The sequence below is a fragment of the Cryptotermes secundus genome, unplaced genomic scaffold (assembly GCF_002891405.2).
Source record: "Cryptotermes secundus unplaced genomic scaffold, Csec_1.0 scaffold653, whole genome shotgun sequence".
Lineage (NCBI taxonomy): Eukaryota > Metazoa > Arthropoda > Insecta > Blattodea > Kalotermitidae > Cryptotermes > Cryptotermes secundus.
In genome coordinates this window covers 635,239-650,142 of record NW_019736406.1, presented here as the reverse complement: position 1 = coordinate 650,142, position 14,904 = coordinate 635,239, and the positions used below count along the sequence as shown (strand labels likewise).

General features: G+C 44.4%; 1 protein-coding gene across 5 annotated transcripts in view; it reads left to right on the top strand.

Annotated features, from left to right (window-relative positions):
- The first annotated feature begins 576 nt into the window (after window positions 1-576).
- LOC111869901 (GRAM domain-containing protein 2B) overlaps window positions 577-14,904 on the top strand; it is a 246,535-nt gene continuing 232,207 nt past the window's right edge. For 3 of the 5 annotated variants that reach the window (XM_033753591.1, XM_023861767.2, XM_023861766.2), the window contains exon 1: window positions 2,092-2,184. The gene's annotated coding sequence lies outside the window, so the exon portion shown is untranslated. Of the gene's footprint in view, window positions 676-2,090; window positions 2,185-14,904 lie in introns of those variants that run through there. The other 2 variants (XM_033753590.1, XM_023861768.2) reach the window with 2 other exon arrangements.

Sequence of the window (14,904 nt, the reverse complement as noted above, 5' to 3'; positions counted from 1 at the left end):
TTTCTTCAATGGTCCGTCGTCGATCTTCCTTGATGATTTCACGAATTTTTTCAACATTTTCATGTGTTCGGGCCATTGCAAAAACGACGATCACACAAAACAGTTGTCACTATAAACTCTGCCGAAACTAGTCCTTACCTTCTGAAGCAACGGTAGTCGGCTTATCGACTCAGGAATGTTAGCTCTATGCGCTCATAGCGGTAAAACGCGGTACTACAAAAGCTCTGCCCACAGAAAAATTAGTTCGGTTTCTTTTGGGTACCCCATCGTATATGAAAGTAGAAAGAAATGGAGTGAGCAGTAAAAGTAGTGACATGAGTAGTAACGTATCAGCAGTAATGGTGGTAGTAGCAGCAGCAGCAACAGTACTAGTAGTAGAACAGAGTAGCAGAACCAGCGGAATTAGTTGTCTATGTAAATATACATGTAACTCAGGAACCTGGCACATTACGTGTACATACGAGTATGTAGAGCTGTGTAATGTAACGAAGCACAACAAATAAACTGAAGCTGATCAAATGGTCTAATTATTTTAGGTAGAAGAGCTAGAATAATTCATTGATGGTGAGATGTCGTTACCTGATAGCTAAGGACCAAAATCTGGGTAGCAGTGCCCCACATGTGAAGCCTCAGCAATCACGTGACTTGCAACGCAAGATGAAACCCATGCCTGACGTAAGATATGCAACTTCACATATGATGTAGCCCAGGCACAGCAGTTAGAGAAGTTATCATATCCATCAAACACCGACTACGTATAAAACTGACTGACATCTAATAATGCTAGTGGGGTGGGACTAAGTCCCTTGTACTGCGGCCAATTCTGGCCTATTGTACTAGACCCAGATGATAGGTGAGGGTGATTGTGGAGCAATTGGTGGAATGAAGATTGGCAGGGGAAACCGAAATACTCGGAGGAAACCTGCCCCAGCGCCACTTTGTCCACCACATATCCCACTTGACCAGACCCGGGATCGAACCCGGGCCTCCGCGGTGGGAAGCCAGCGACTAACCGCTTGAGCTATGGCGCGGCCTGATTGACATCTAAGTCACAGATGATACATGTATTTGATACAAATTATTCTAAATGACATGAAAATGAAAGTTTAAGATCGTCATTATCTAATATTAACCTTCATTGTATGCCTTAACTGCCAAGTTAAATTCTAAATATTTGGCGCTACTTGCTTTTAGTTTAGTTCTGCATAAATTGTTTATACGTATGTTGCATGGAATGTGTCAGCCCAGTTAGGCAAGAGGTAACATGCCTTGTCAGCAGGCTGCCATTAGCGGCTGTCCAAGATGTACACATGTGGCCAGCCGCCAAGGAAAATCAAAGAAAAGCCCACTAAACTATAAGTAATATTATGGACAGTTGAATTTAATTTCTTTAGAATATTTTGGTGTCAGGGCTGTGCTGTAGATCAGGCAGTTAGATGCTGGCTGTTCATCGCAGAGGCCTGGGTTCCATTCCAAGGTAATTAATGTGAGATCTATGATGAACAAAGAAGCATTGGAGCTCGTTTTTCTCCTTTTTTTTCCACCTGCTAAAGATAATTCCACTGTTGCTTCATACTGCTAATTACACTAAGGTGTTGGATCACTCTGATCAGGCAGCACATTATCACAACCTTGGTATTTACGTTTGGGGCATCATCTCTGACCAAGCACTGGGCTGAGTACAGAGTGAGGAATTTAATTTTTATTTTTGACACTCATGTCGCTAATATTTATTTTATTAATTGAATAATATATTATGTTACAAGGAACGAATTTATCGAACATAATAAAATTAATTACCATTATTATAGCCACACATTTATTTCTTTTTCTTGTGGGAGGCACATGCTACTTTCCTATACAGCGGCGCTCTCTGCCTATTCTTTGTGTTGTATTAATGTAATTTAGTATTCACTCTCTGCGCATGTCATGTTCTCGTCAGTTTTCGTGAGGTTCGTGAGCTCGGTCACCTTCAGGGATTTGCGGGGAGACAACTAGTGGTTGCTAAAACCCTGTGCGCGTGCGCTGCTCTGGTGTACAGCCCGAAAGAAAACATGCTGTGTTTATGCGCATAGAGAAAATAAGCAGATCAGAGTCAGTTTCGTCAGTGTTTTCTGTTAGATGGATACCTGTCGGATTTCACCGAGTTCTTTTGCGTAGCATAGCTAGGAGGAAATGTCTCAGGTAAGTTCACTCGGACAGTAATGTTTTCATGAATTTAAACTGTTCCTAAAATGGAACGTTTTATTATTGAGAAAATACGACATCTGCAAATGAAAATTATAATTCAAGCTCGAGTTTTGCATTAAATTTATTAATGACACTGAAAATAATGCTTCGACTTCCTTTCAGTCACATTCCAGGAAAAGAATGTCAAGTGTAAGGCAATTCTATAAAGGTTGTATGAAGTATGGCTTCGTCAGTTGTGCAAATAAAAACGAAAGTGCCGATACTTCACTGTGTTATTTATAACGAAGTACTTGCAGACTAAAACTTGAAACCATCGAAATTAAAAAGACATGCACAGAATTTACTGAGGAATCCCTGGAACATTTTCAAAGAAGGAAACAGGATTTGAAACTGTCGGCGTAGCATCTTCGCCATTTTGTTGCTGCCAATGATAATATGCTGCTGTCATCATAACTGGTTAACAGAAAAGTGGCCCATATACTCGCTGAAAAAATGTTCGCTTAGCTTGTATGGAAATGAAGGTTATCTGGAATACCGTAATCCAATATAGAGGCTAGGCTACGGACTGGATGGTCGTAGAATCGGTGTTTGATTCTCGGCGAGGTCAGGGATTCTTCTCTTCACCATATTGTCACGTCTTTATGGCTGCTTGACCAATAGTAACTAACGGGTACTGGATTGGATGATTCGATTTATTAACACCTTCTTTTACAATCTCTCTCAATCATAATCAATTATAGCGCTACCGCTAATCTATCCATTTCACGAATCACTAGGACACGCTAAGTCTTCTTAGTCTTCGCTAGTCGTACCCTAGCAACGGATTTATAAAAAAATCGCACTGTAACTACAAAATACATGCTAAGTCTTCTCTTCATAAGCTGTCTTTCAACAAACAACTGAACTTCTGATTTTCGACTGACTTAAGTTTTTGTTGGCTTCTCGTTATATAGGATGTTGTCGGGCCGCAGCACAGAAAACACATCCGTTGCCCAGCAGTGGATATATGTGAACCACATAGAAAACGCCTCTTGCGACACTGGTTCTATTGTTGCTTGCGTGTATTTCGGGCGTTGCCTAGAAACGGGTCTACTCTTATTGTTGATTAAGTATCTGTTGCTGGCTTGTTTACCGAGTCGTTTCCTAGCAGTGGGTCTACATGTCACAGTATCACCCAGTTCGGTTGTCAGCCAGCCTCTTATTCAATGCGTAGTGGCGACTCCTTCCCCTGGTTTAAAGCGGCTGAGAAGCAAAGCTGACCGTTCCCGATGATCTGGTCATTTTAAAACACGACTTCATTTCGGAGCGTCCATCAAAAGCCCATGTTCTCTTCATCGTCACGCAGGCCTCCTCACACAAATTCTGCAGAAATGGAGCGAAGAAATAACAGAATCCACTGTTCAACACAACGAAATCGAAAGGCGATACGTCGCTCTTCGATCGAACGGCTAGAAAGATCCGACATCTCTGTCCAATTTCTGTTCCTCAGTTGACACCGAGAGTTAGTTAATCCCACCGACGTCCCCACATGGCACGGCTTGAGATATCGACTGCTGCACAATGTCCCAGTCCGAAGCAGCTATGAAATAACCAATCACCAGGGCATTCCGAAGGCGATTTCAAAGCAGTACTTTCCCTGGTGTCAGCTACCTGGCCAATCCCACCTGCTCGGTAGCGCTGCCGTCATATCTTATCTGTGCCCTGTTCCCTACTGAAGGTGATTTGGTAACATTTTTGCCAAAGTATCTCTCCAGATGTATGGGTTAGGTTGGATCGTGAAATGTCCACTAACTTACTCATCTAACCGTACCTTGGTACTGTGGGATGACTAGCAGTTCACTACACACGTCTATATAACAGACGTGTTGAAACACCAAAGGTAAGGTAAAGTTGTCCCTGTACTTATAATTAAGTACAAAGTATAGATCAACGTTTTCTTAACCTCGGCACTGATTGGAGGTGAGTGGTCAGCGTCACTCCCCGGCCGCTTTACCCCCGACGAAAGAGGCCACACTATGGCCCTGGGGGCGACTCAGCCTCTAATAGAAATGAGGACGAGGATTCTTCTTGGGGGTAAAGGGCAACCGCCGCCTAAGGCTGACAACCGCGCCTCCATCTGTGAGTCGAATATGAAGAAAATGTGGGAGCCTCTACGTCTCTCAACCCTATGGGCTTCCACGGCCTGCTATAGGGATAGTTTTACCTGTTTACCTCGATTTATCTATTTACAATAAGCCTTATAGATATATGGGGACACGCGGTAGCGTAGTTGGCTGAGGCACTAGGCTACAAGCCGGAAGCTCGCGGGTTCGATTCCCGGTCAGGTCATTGGATTTTTCAGTTGACCTAATACTTCCAGCGGCACTATGGCCCATCGATGTGTATCAGTAGGTAGCAGCACCGTCCAGGTTCATGATAATCTCTGTAGCAGGCGAGCATGCGCATGTTCAGAGTCTGGTTTCAGTAGTCAAAATGGAGACCGTGGTTGAGGGTATACTACCAAAGAGCAGCGTTCTGCTGTACGCCTTTCTGTGGACAAAATAACTGAATGCGGGATATACTTATAAAGAAATGTTTCCTGCTTACGGTGAGAAGTGTTTGTCGTGTAAAGCGGTTCAGCCTTGGTGGCAGACGTTTCGCTGACGACGGAGAAGTTCAACTATATGGGCGGAGACAACAGCCAAAAGACTTCTATGCTGCGGGTTTCGACGCACTGGTAAAGCGATGGGACAAATGTATCAGTGTTGGTGTAGGATCTGTGATGAGATAAATGTTCGTTCTAGGTTCGAATATCACATGTCTTCCGTTTTATATCCATTTGTAATCATGTTACTGACTCTCCCTCCTACGTATATAGACGAGTATATTATTATTATTATTATTATTATTTGAGGGGGTGGGTTTCCCCATGCACCGCGACCAGTGGTCTATTGTACATCCCACTGTGATATTCTACCAGTCTCTATTCCCTACCGGTACTGGTGCGTGCCATCAGTCCCGACTCAGCCAGCGAGTTCGGCCTCTACTGGCTCAGCGGTATCTAGATGCTTCCCCCCTCTACCAGAGGCGTTAGAGACTATTGTTGGGCGGGAAATGTCCTTTTGAATTTGGTTCAGAGGCCTCCTTGAGACATGAGGTTATTTTACGTGCTTAAAGTCCCTCCCGGAGGACTTGTTCCCTGAATTTTTCCGCCCTTAAAAATTCCACGACCTTCGCCGGGTTTGAACCCGCGTACCTTGAGTCATGAGGTGGGAACGTTACCCCTAGACAACGGAGGCCGCTTAGACGAGTACACACACACGTAAAACTCTGACTAGGGTATTCGGGCCGGCAGCGGCTCATGGGCCACTGTGGGTAAACATTGGTGTCAAATGCAGCTTAGCCGTCTCGCGGCAAGAAATGGCATCCACTGAGAAACAATATTCCGTTCTTTTCTGCGGAGTCGCACACATGTTCTGGTCTGCTTGGTATAATACTGCGCAAAGAGGTGATGTGTCTGTCTGGTGGCGCTACAGTTTCCCGTGGTATCGTCAGAAACGCTGCACTATTATCAAACCTGACACAGAAGAGTGAGCCTCTGTTGTATTCCATCCCGCACATACGCGTTCTCAAACTTACAAGCAGGTCCCGGGGTCGGTATAACAGGCACAGCAGTTGCCGATGTATCAAGTGGACTCAGTGACATCCCAGCCTACGAATAAAACGAAAATAAACTTCTAGCAAGGTAAAGGTGCCCCTGCAATTACTCATCGCACAATAAAGACTTATGGGGGAATGGGGGGTACAAGTCCACGCATTACTAACCTGGGCACTAAATGGACGTGAGTGGTCAGCTTCACGCCCCGGCCGCTTTGCTTATGGTTCTGTAGGACACGAGTTCTGAGATGCGGTGTTACTGAAATGGAGCTAGGCGCACGGCATGAGCTCTGCCACAGCGCTTACCCCTCGGCATGTCTCAAGGCCATAGTTCATGTCTCGCCGAGCCTACTCTACTTATTTTGTGGAAGGCCAGTTGGGCCCCTGGAAGCAGTGGAGAAATGTACTGTCATATGTAGGAGTTGGTGCGTGACTTATAAGACGGGTTCGGGGTTGGATGACTGGATTTATTGACACTTTATTCACACACCTCGGGACTACAGACAATTACAACGCTACCGCTATATCCACATTTTATAGTTCACTGTTACACACGCACTAGGGTTCTGTCTTCACTAGCCGTTTCCTGGCAACGGGTTTATAAGAGTCTCCCTGTCACTTCAAATCACACACGAAGTCTTCTTTTCACCATCTGATTCCTTTCTTGCCATTTACTCTCGTACACCTTCGACTGCCATCTCCAGGACTCTATCCAGTTCTTGACAACTCAACTCAGACGACTTTCTTTGTCCCTTTGTACCCCCTCGGCACGGACCACGCTGAAAACAGCTTCTCTATTGTTGATAAGGCTTGTTTATTGATCCGTTGCTAGCAATGGACGCCCTACTGTTGCGCGCGTGCACTTCTGCGGGTATGTTTACCGAGTCGTAGCCTACCGGTGGGTCTATGCATTACAACACCAGTCCCTGCCGGGACTCTGGTCCCAAGTATCCGGTCGTGCAGTCCTTAGTCTAGTCACTATTCTGAACGAGCAGCAACGGCTAAGCTTTTTGAGTGCCCTGAAAAAATACCAATGGAGTGATTTAATTTAAATGCTGCCTTAAAAGACACAGGGGGTTGCTGAAGTTTCGTGCCAAATTTAGAGGTTCGGGATGACCACTAGTGGCATGATATTCGTCTCATTGATTTAATTTATGATTAATGTCTTATCACATATGTTCGTATAAATTTTAAACAAATACATCGTAGCTATAATTAGACATACAAAGGGTCGCATTTAAATGTCGTCATCCTGCAATACTGAGTGAGATAATAAAGCGGTAAATATGTGAATTGCGACCCCAAGAGTGGCAGAACAATGGATCTTGTGACTAAGATGTTTCGTCGTTTTCCTCAGTTTGTCCAACCAGATTCATACAATACGCCACAATTTTAAGGCCGTGCGGTTAGTCTCCAGCTTCCCACCACGGCGGTCGGGATTCGATCCCATTTCAGGATATTTGATAGTTGTGGTGGGAAAAGTGGCTCTGGGTCAGGTTTTCGGTCTGCCAACTGCTCCATATTCATTAATCATCTTATCATCGGTGCTATGTAGCCTTTATACTACAAACATCGTTAAATAACCAAGCAACATAAGCCACGATCGCTTCCTCTTGGATGCACCATTATAACCTATACAATTCATAATTACCCTCCTACGTTACTTCTGCTCTTGATAACATTATCGGAAATAACGTAAACAACTTCAAATTCTGATGTTGTAGGACTTTGTGTAAGGTGTTTTATATCACATAGTGGAATTTTACGTAAGTCCACTCAGTTGCTGGACATCAGTTTGCCAAGCTCCGCGGTTTTTGCATCCTACGTTTGTCGGGAACAACTCCGTTGCTAAGTCCGTGCCGTATCATCTACACAACAGATTACCACTAGCCATTCTATGTCGCGTTATCTTATTTCGAATATTCCGTTACATATGACACGATTGGCAGTCAAGGTCATCAACTGTCATACATAAGGCTTTCTTTGTGATAAGTAAATGGACGTTATCAGCCCCGGACTTTTACACAGTTCTTCAGTCCGGTGGACAGTGCCAGCAGACATTTCACAGTTTACCGGTAAGCACACTCGCTTCATGCGGACTTTATGACCAAATATAAAATTTAAACTTTTTTCAAAAGTCCTCACATTCAGTTGGCACTGTTAGGTTGAGTAAATCTGTGAGGATGAGACAGGCCATTCATGTGGCTCAGTACATTTTGCTTGGTGTTGTTTCCTGCCATATATTTGTAAGGTTTAAAGCTTCCATGGCGACTAATATTACTAGTCACGTCAATTGGTTAAAATGACAGTGTCTCAGGGAGCATCTCTGTCCACACATCGGATCCCCAGATCATCAGGTCCAACAGTTCTGTCCCCAGCTTCGGATCCTCAGATCACCAGGATATTCGACCCCATCTTCGGATCCTCAGACCACCCCATCCCCCATCATGGGATCTTCGGATCACTAGGATCTTCGTCCCCACCGTCGGATCCTCAAATCATTAGGGCCAGGAGCTCTATTCCCATCATCAGATCATCAGGATCTGAAGACGGAGGCAGAGTTTGGTCCCTGAAACTTGTGTCACTTTTAGCCAGCTGTGGTTCAGTTCTTGTCGTCTCCCACTGAAGTGCTGTAGCCCCATCTATCGACCGAGAGCAAGGCAGTGAATGTTTCTAAGTTAATTAGGTGGCTCGACACAGTTTCAAAACGTCGCGGAACTGATCTGCTGAGAGGAGCCATCGGCAGTCAGTGCGGTTACGTCGAGGTTAGGTCACATATTTTAAACGCAGTTCTTAACTCTTGGTGTCTACACAGCAGGTAGAATTGTAGTGGGTTCCATGTTGTTTCAGAGGTTATTTAGCGACGCCTTCAGTATTCAGACTCTAGAGCGTCGGATGATGATAGGATGGCGGCGAATTGGGAATGATTTGCAAGGAAGCAGGCGTGACCTAACTGAGGTACAATTGCCCACATTAGCCAAGACGGACTAAACCTTAGAATAGCTGGTGTTCCGACCGAGGTACGACCTGAATCCTTACCGCATATAAGTGTAGAGCGTCACCTCTGCACCAACCTGTTCGATGTGGTTGCTTCTAGTAATGAAATTCTTTGCTATTTTGGTAGAAGGTGGATGATTAAACTTTTTGCCTTTTCACGTAACAAACTTATATTAAACCACGCGGAATGGCGACTGCGGGTATTCATTAGTGACATATTATTAATTTACAACATGGCACAAAAAACACGCGATACATAACTTTCCTGTTGGAAAGCAAACCTTGGTCACGGCTAGAGACTACGCAGTATATAAAGTCCGCAGACTTTTCGACGCTTCGGTCTGAACTCCTGGTTCCTTATTCGTTATTACACGTCATTAGTCGACCAGATGTGATCCGTTGCCGGCTGTAGTCACAGAGTTCTCCGCTGCGGTTAAAATCCGCGGATAAGAGCGTGTGTGCGGTTGGCCCGCTATTGAGCGCTGTGAAGAACGGACACTTTCTGTTGCAAGACGCTGCCAGATACTGGTAAGAAAATGTAATCGGGAAAGGTAATCTGGTGCCAGTAAGTAGATTTCCGTATCTATCTCGCATGACTGATAATATTTTCTGTTTACGAATGTACGGTAGACAAATGCTCACGTCATCTTAGTATTAACTTCGTTAATAACCCATAAACTTCTTTTCTACAAGCCTCATGTCTTAAAATAACGCTCTATTACACACGCCCCTACCCGCCCGCCATTTATTGCACAAAGTTCTATTTAGGAAGTTGCCTGGCCTTCGATGCGCAGAAACGAAATATTCGCGGTGTGGAGGAGACGGATAGCCGACAACGACAGACCTGCTAGCGTTGTCTCACTCGCACCCTCCCCCACGCGCAACCAGCCAAAGTATCTAACTGTACTTCTCCAATTTGCTATGAATCATTAGTCACTACTGCTCCAGACTATTTGCAATCCATTCAGATCAAGAGAGATAGCATAGTTACAACGAACGTAAGCTCTTTCATCGCAGTGCCATTGACTTTACAGACTGAAATGCCTAGTCGAGCCTCATTTTTAAAAAACGGAGCGCATCTCTCAAAGGTAATGTTGACTTCAGGTTCAAAGACATTAACTTGAAGAGGCACATTCTATATTCTGCAGGCTACTTTTGAAGACTAAGTCAATCTTCCATTTTGCATATCCTCAGACTCGCATTTCATTTCAGTTTACATTCCCCTGTAAAAGAACATCTCATCTTACGAGGGGGATTTAAGTTCTAAAGATGGCGCATAAACTCAGAATCGCATATACTCAGAATTACCCTTGAAAATCGCTTAAATCGCCCATAAAGTACACGCTTTTTATATACGAGGAGCGTTCCGTATATAATGCCTCCAATTATTTTTAATGAAAACTACAACAGATACAGAAAGCATAATAACGCAGTTAAATAGAGCAAGATTTCAGCTACTTGCAGTTATTTTTCCACATAATCACCACCATTCGTTATGCACTATTGCCAGCGATGAACAAGAGCCTGTATGCCGCGCCCGTAAAAGTCTGCACCAGCAGAGGCTAGCCACTTTCTTACAGCTGCAATGACAGCATCATTGTCTGGAAAATGTTGCCACATAGTCCATCCTTCATAGGCCCAAAGAGATGGAAGTCTGAAGGTGCTAAACCGGGGCTATAAGGTGGATGTGGTAGGACAGTCCAGCCAAACTGGTATGGGGTCTAGCGTTATCGTGTTGCAAGCGAAAAGTTGTCTGCTTCTCTGGCCTGACTAGGGAAATGCGGGCCTTCAGCTTAGTCAACGTCGTCTTGTAACGTTCAGAATTGACATTCTCACCAGGCTGCAGGAAATCCAAGAAAAACGCACCCCGCCTATCCCAAAAGACCGTGCACATCACTTTCCCTGCCGATGGCTGTCTTGAACTTCTTTTTCTTTGGGGAATCCGGATGTCGCCACTCCATGGGCTGTCTTTTGGATTCCGGCTCGTAGCGGTGACACCACGTCTTATCTCCGGTGACGATGCTGTCCAGAAACTTTTCACCTTCAGCCTCAAACTGGTGCAACAGGTCCTGACAGACTTCCATTCGATGAGTTTTGTGGTCCGCGGGACCCACCTGGAACAAACTTTGCGATAATCCAGCTTCTCCAACATCGTTTCCAATGCATTACAGCCGATATTAAGCCGTGCACACAGTTCCCTGGTGGTTATCCGCCGATCTGTACGGATGAGATGATCGAGCCGCTGTTCATTGAGGAGTGGCAGCTGAGCAGGGACGCCCCCATGGCGTGGCTTGTCGTGCACTTCAATTTCGCCACTGTTGAAACGTACTACCCACCGCCTCACTGTGTTGACATCCACTGTATTGTCTCCGTACACCTTTAGCAAGCGTCGATGGATGTCAGTGGGTGCAATTTGTTCGGAAGTGAGATATTCAATAACACATCTCCGTTTCGTACGCACTTCTATGTCAGACGCCATTTTGGTAGACTGCTCTTCTGTCGCTATCTGTCGCACGGCAACCAAACTAACAGTAAATTGGCGGGGAGGTTCAACCTTCACTACAACACCACCACCAACATCCAGCTCAGACGTTACAGATTTACACAAAAAATAGGAGGCATTATATATGGAGCGCCCTTCGTACCATGTAATATGTAATGTGTATCATATATAATAATACATACATATTGCAACGTGGATGGCCAGAACGTTGCTAGGTAACGGACCGGTAAACACCTCGCGGCCGAATACACACAAAGCAGCAATGGAAGATTGTCTCGGTGGAGAGATGCACGTTGCTAGACAACAGCGAACCAATTCATTTCTTTATGGATATCCTCAACACTGAGTCCTCTTGCCCACAAGAAACGCACAACAGAACGGTGCTCCGTCGCCATTTTGACTACTGAAACCAGCTTCTAAATATACTCATGCTCGTTTGCTATATATGGTATCATGAACCTGGACTGTGCTGATACACATAGAAACCATAATACGCCCATTAGAGCTATTAGAGTTGAGCTATGACACGGCCTTCGGCTTGTAGCATAGTGCCTCAACCAAGTATGCTGCCGCGTGCCGCAAGTTGAGCTATGACACGGCCTTCGGCTTGTAGCATAGTGCCTCAACCAAGTATGCTGCCGCGTTCCACAAGTTTCACAGTAGTTACGTAATTTTCATACCCACGCATCGAATTACGTCGTTGTGAGAAGGCATTGACCACTTCCATGTGTTGAGTAGGTTATCTTGTGGTTTTGTACTTTTCATTGTGGGTGGGTGTGGACATACATGCGTCATGTAGCATGTTGATTTCGTGTGATGACGTCAGAGCACAGTGCTTTATGCGGTCCAGTCCCATACATACGGAATGCACTATCGCAATCAGAGAAGTACATGATAACCGTGTTTAAAAATCCCGTACCACCGCCACTGCGACGTAATCTACGCTCATGGTGGCTCAGCCCAAGAGTTCGTGTGTAGCAGTAATGTACAGACCTGCATTCCAAGGACATCTGGTTCGAGTCGCGGCCTCTTCTGTAACAGGGCCACGAGATATTCTTCCAAATTCTTGCCCCCGCCCTACCAATCAGCATTTCTTTATTTTAATTTGGCGCTATGTAGAAGGGTAAAGTAAAGTTGTCCCACAGTAAACTGTCCCTGTCGGAACTGAATGCGAGATAAAAAAAAATCATGTATACAGAATGTTTCACGACTTTAGGGCATAACTGCAGGAGGTGATTTCCTAGGTCTTTGTGATCAAAAAGTTCATATAAACATGTGTCCGATTTTGGACGGTTACGGAGTTATGACGGTTTTTTCATTCCAGTACACGCCCTCGTGTGAACCACGTCTGTCGGCTGGCGGATCGCTATCTTTAGCCAGCTACAGACAGAGCGTTCTCGTTATCTCGACACTTGAGATGTACCTAAGGCGGGGTGGGTTGATATGTCCGGCGCGGTTCACAACCGAGCGGCAGCCTGTGTTGCGGCCGGCGGTGGCATTTTCGAAAATCAGCTTGAAGCACCAATAAATTCAAATTAAAGGTAATTTCACGAAGTTAACTTTACATTCATACTTTAAATGTATCATGTATTATGCTGGTTTATTATTTTGTTCCGTTTATTGTCAGTAATCGTTACCTTCTATTCTGAGTTTAAAACGGCCATAACTCCGTAACCGTCCAAAATCGGACACATGTTTATATGAACTTTTTTGATCACAAAGACCTAGGAAATCACCTCCTGCAGCTATGCCCTAAAGTCGTGAAACATCCTGCATAAAAAACGGCGTAGGCAATGCCCATCCGGCCTTATAAACATCTTGTTCTATCAGAGCGGTCACCCCGCGATTTTCGAACATCTCCCTTAACTTAACTCTAAGAATATACTGTCATGTGTATCAGTGACGGGGTGCGGCTTGGTAATTGAATTTGTTGACCTCTTACATGTCGTAACTAGAATTAATTATAACACTTCCAAGATTACTGTAATTATAACACATAACTAAAGTTTTCTATATCTGCTTACACTAGTCGTGCTAGGTAACAGATCTAAACAGTGGCTATTTCTCTGCAAAATTTTCCCTCTCCGTTTCCTGGCAACGGATTTTAACATAGGAACTATAACTGTCACACTCCAGATATCACTGCACTACAGCACACATGAAGTCTTCAGTTCACACGTTAAGTCCTCACAGGCAACTTCTAATTCTTCTTCTGCTGCGAAATTCCCGTGGCGATCTCCTACAGAAAACTGACTGACTCGTAGTTCCGATTGTCTTCAAGATAACTCACTTGCACGGACCCCACGGAAACACCGTCTTCTTTTGTTAAGGATACGTGTTTGCAGCTTCAGAAAACAGTTTCCTCTGTATTGCTGTCACGTTCTTTAGGGGAGAGCGTTTACTGGTCGTCGCATAGAAACGGCAGTTCTTCTATTGGTGCCTGTATTCGTTGCCGTGAGAATGTTTACAGACATTCCTCTGCTGTTATATGAACGGCCCATATGTCGCAATACTATTGATATTTTGTTCATATATTCATTTTTCCCTTAAATAAATTAGGGAATTTTGTTTATGGAGTTTTTGTATGTCGTTTTTTCCATTATGTGTTTATGGTGCGGTTTGCGTTTTTTTTTGTGAATTCGAAATGTTTTTTATTGTAAAAAAATTGTAAATACAAAAAGAGGCGTAGGCAATGCCCATTCTGCCTTCGGTAGCACATTCTTATAAATATCTCATTCTATAATAGCGGTCACCCCGCGATTCTTAATATAGATCTTAACGATTTCGAGATCGGCGAACAGCGACTGGTGCTGTCTTCTGTTGTCGATTCCAGTGACACGCAACTCGTACAAGTTCCATGTTCCATATACGTACTTGGGTTAAACGTTCCTTGTTCTCTTGAGCTCACTGTGATGTCATAAGTCAGTGAATGTCAGCCCATCATGTCAGCCATTCATTCTTTGTAGCCTGACGATCGTCTTGATAATATTTAAAAACATTCCAGTTTCTACATTCTTCTGCAGCGAAGTTTAGGCCTCCGGGCCTGTCCCCAGTTTCAGGTCAGAGGAATTGATCGTTCCATCTCTTTGGTGACCGACGTCTCTCTTTCTTTTACGATAACTGTTTCTGAGAAGTTCGCTTTTTAGCATTCTTAAAATATTCTAAAAAATTCTGTTGGATTCAGTTTATAGTTGCGACTTGAATACAAAGACCAGCCGGTTAAGGCCGGTTAGGGAAATTATCTCTGTTTGTTCTGAGAACCATACGGAACACGCACTGAGTATGAATATTAAAGTAAGTGATATGTATAGTTACGGTTGTGTTTTAAAGGATTAACGGAATTCCAGTTGCCTGAAGGACTAGCCAGTCAGCCAACAAAATCTGGGAAGTCAGACGGCGGTGGGGGCCATTTTATAAAGAATTATTATCATGTAGGAGCGGTGAGATGTCGGCCATTGTGCAGTTTCGGAAATTCTGTAGAAGCCACCGCCCAAGTTTCTGTTTTAGATTTTAAGCACAAAGCTTCTGGCCAGGACATCAACTAATTTCGTGGTTTTACCAAGTCCTCTCGGGCGAAT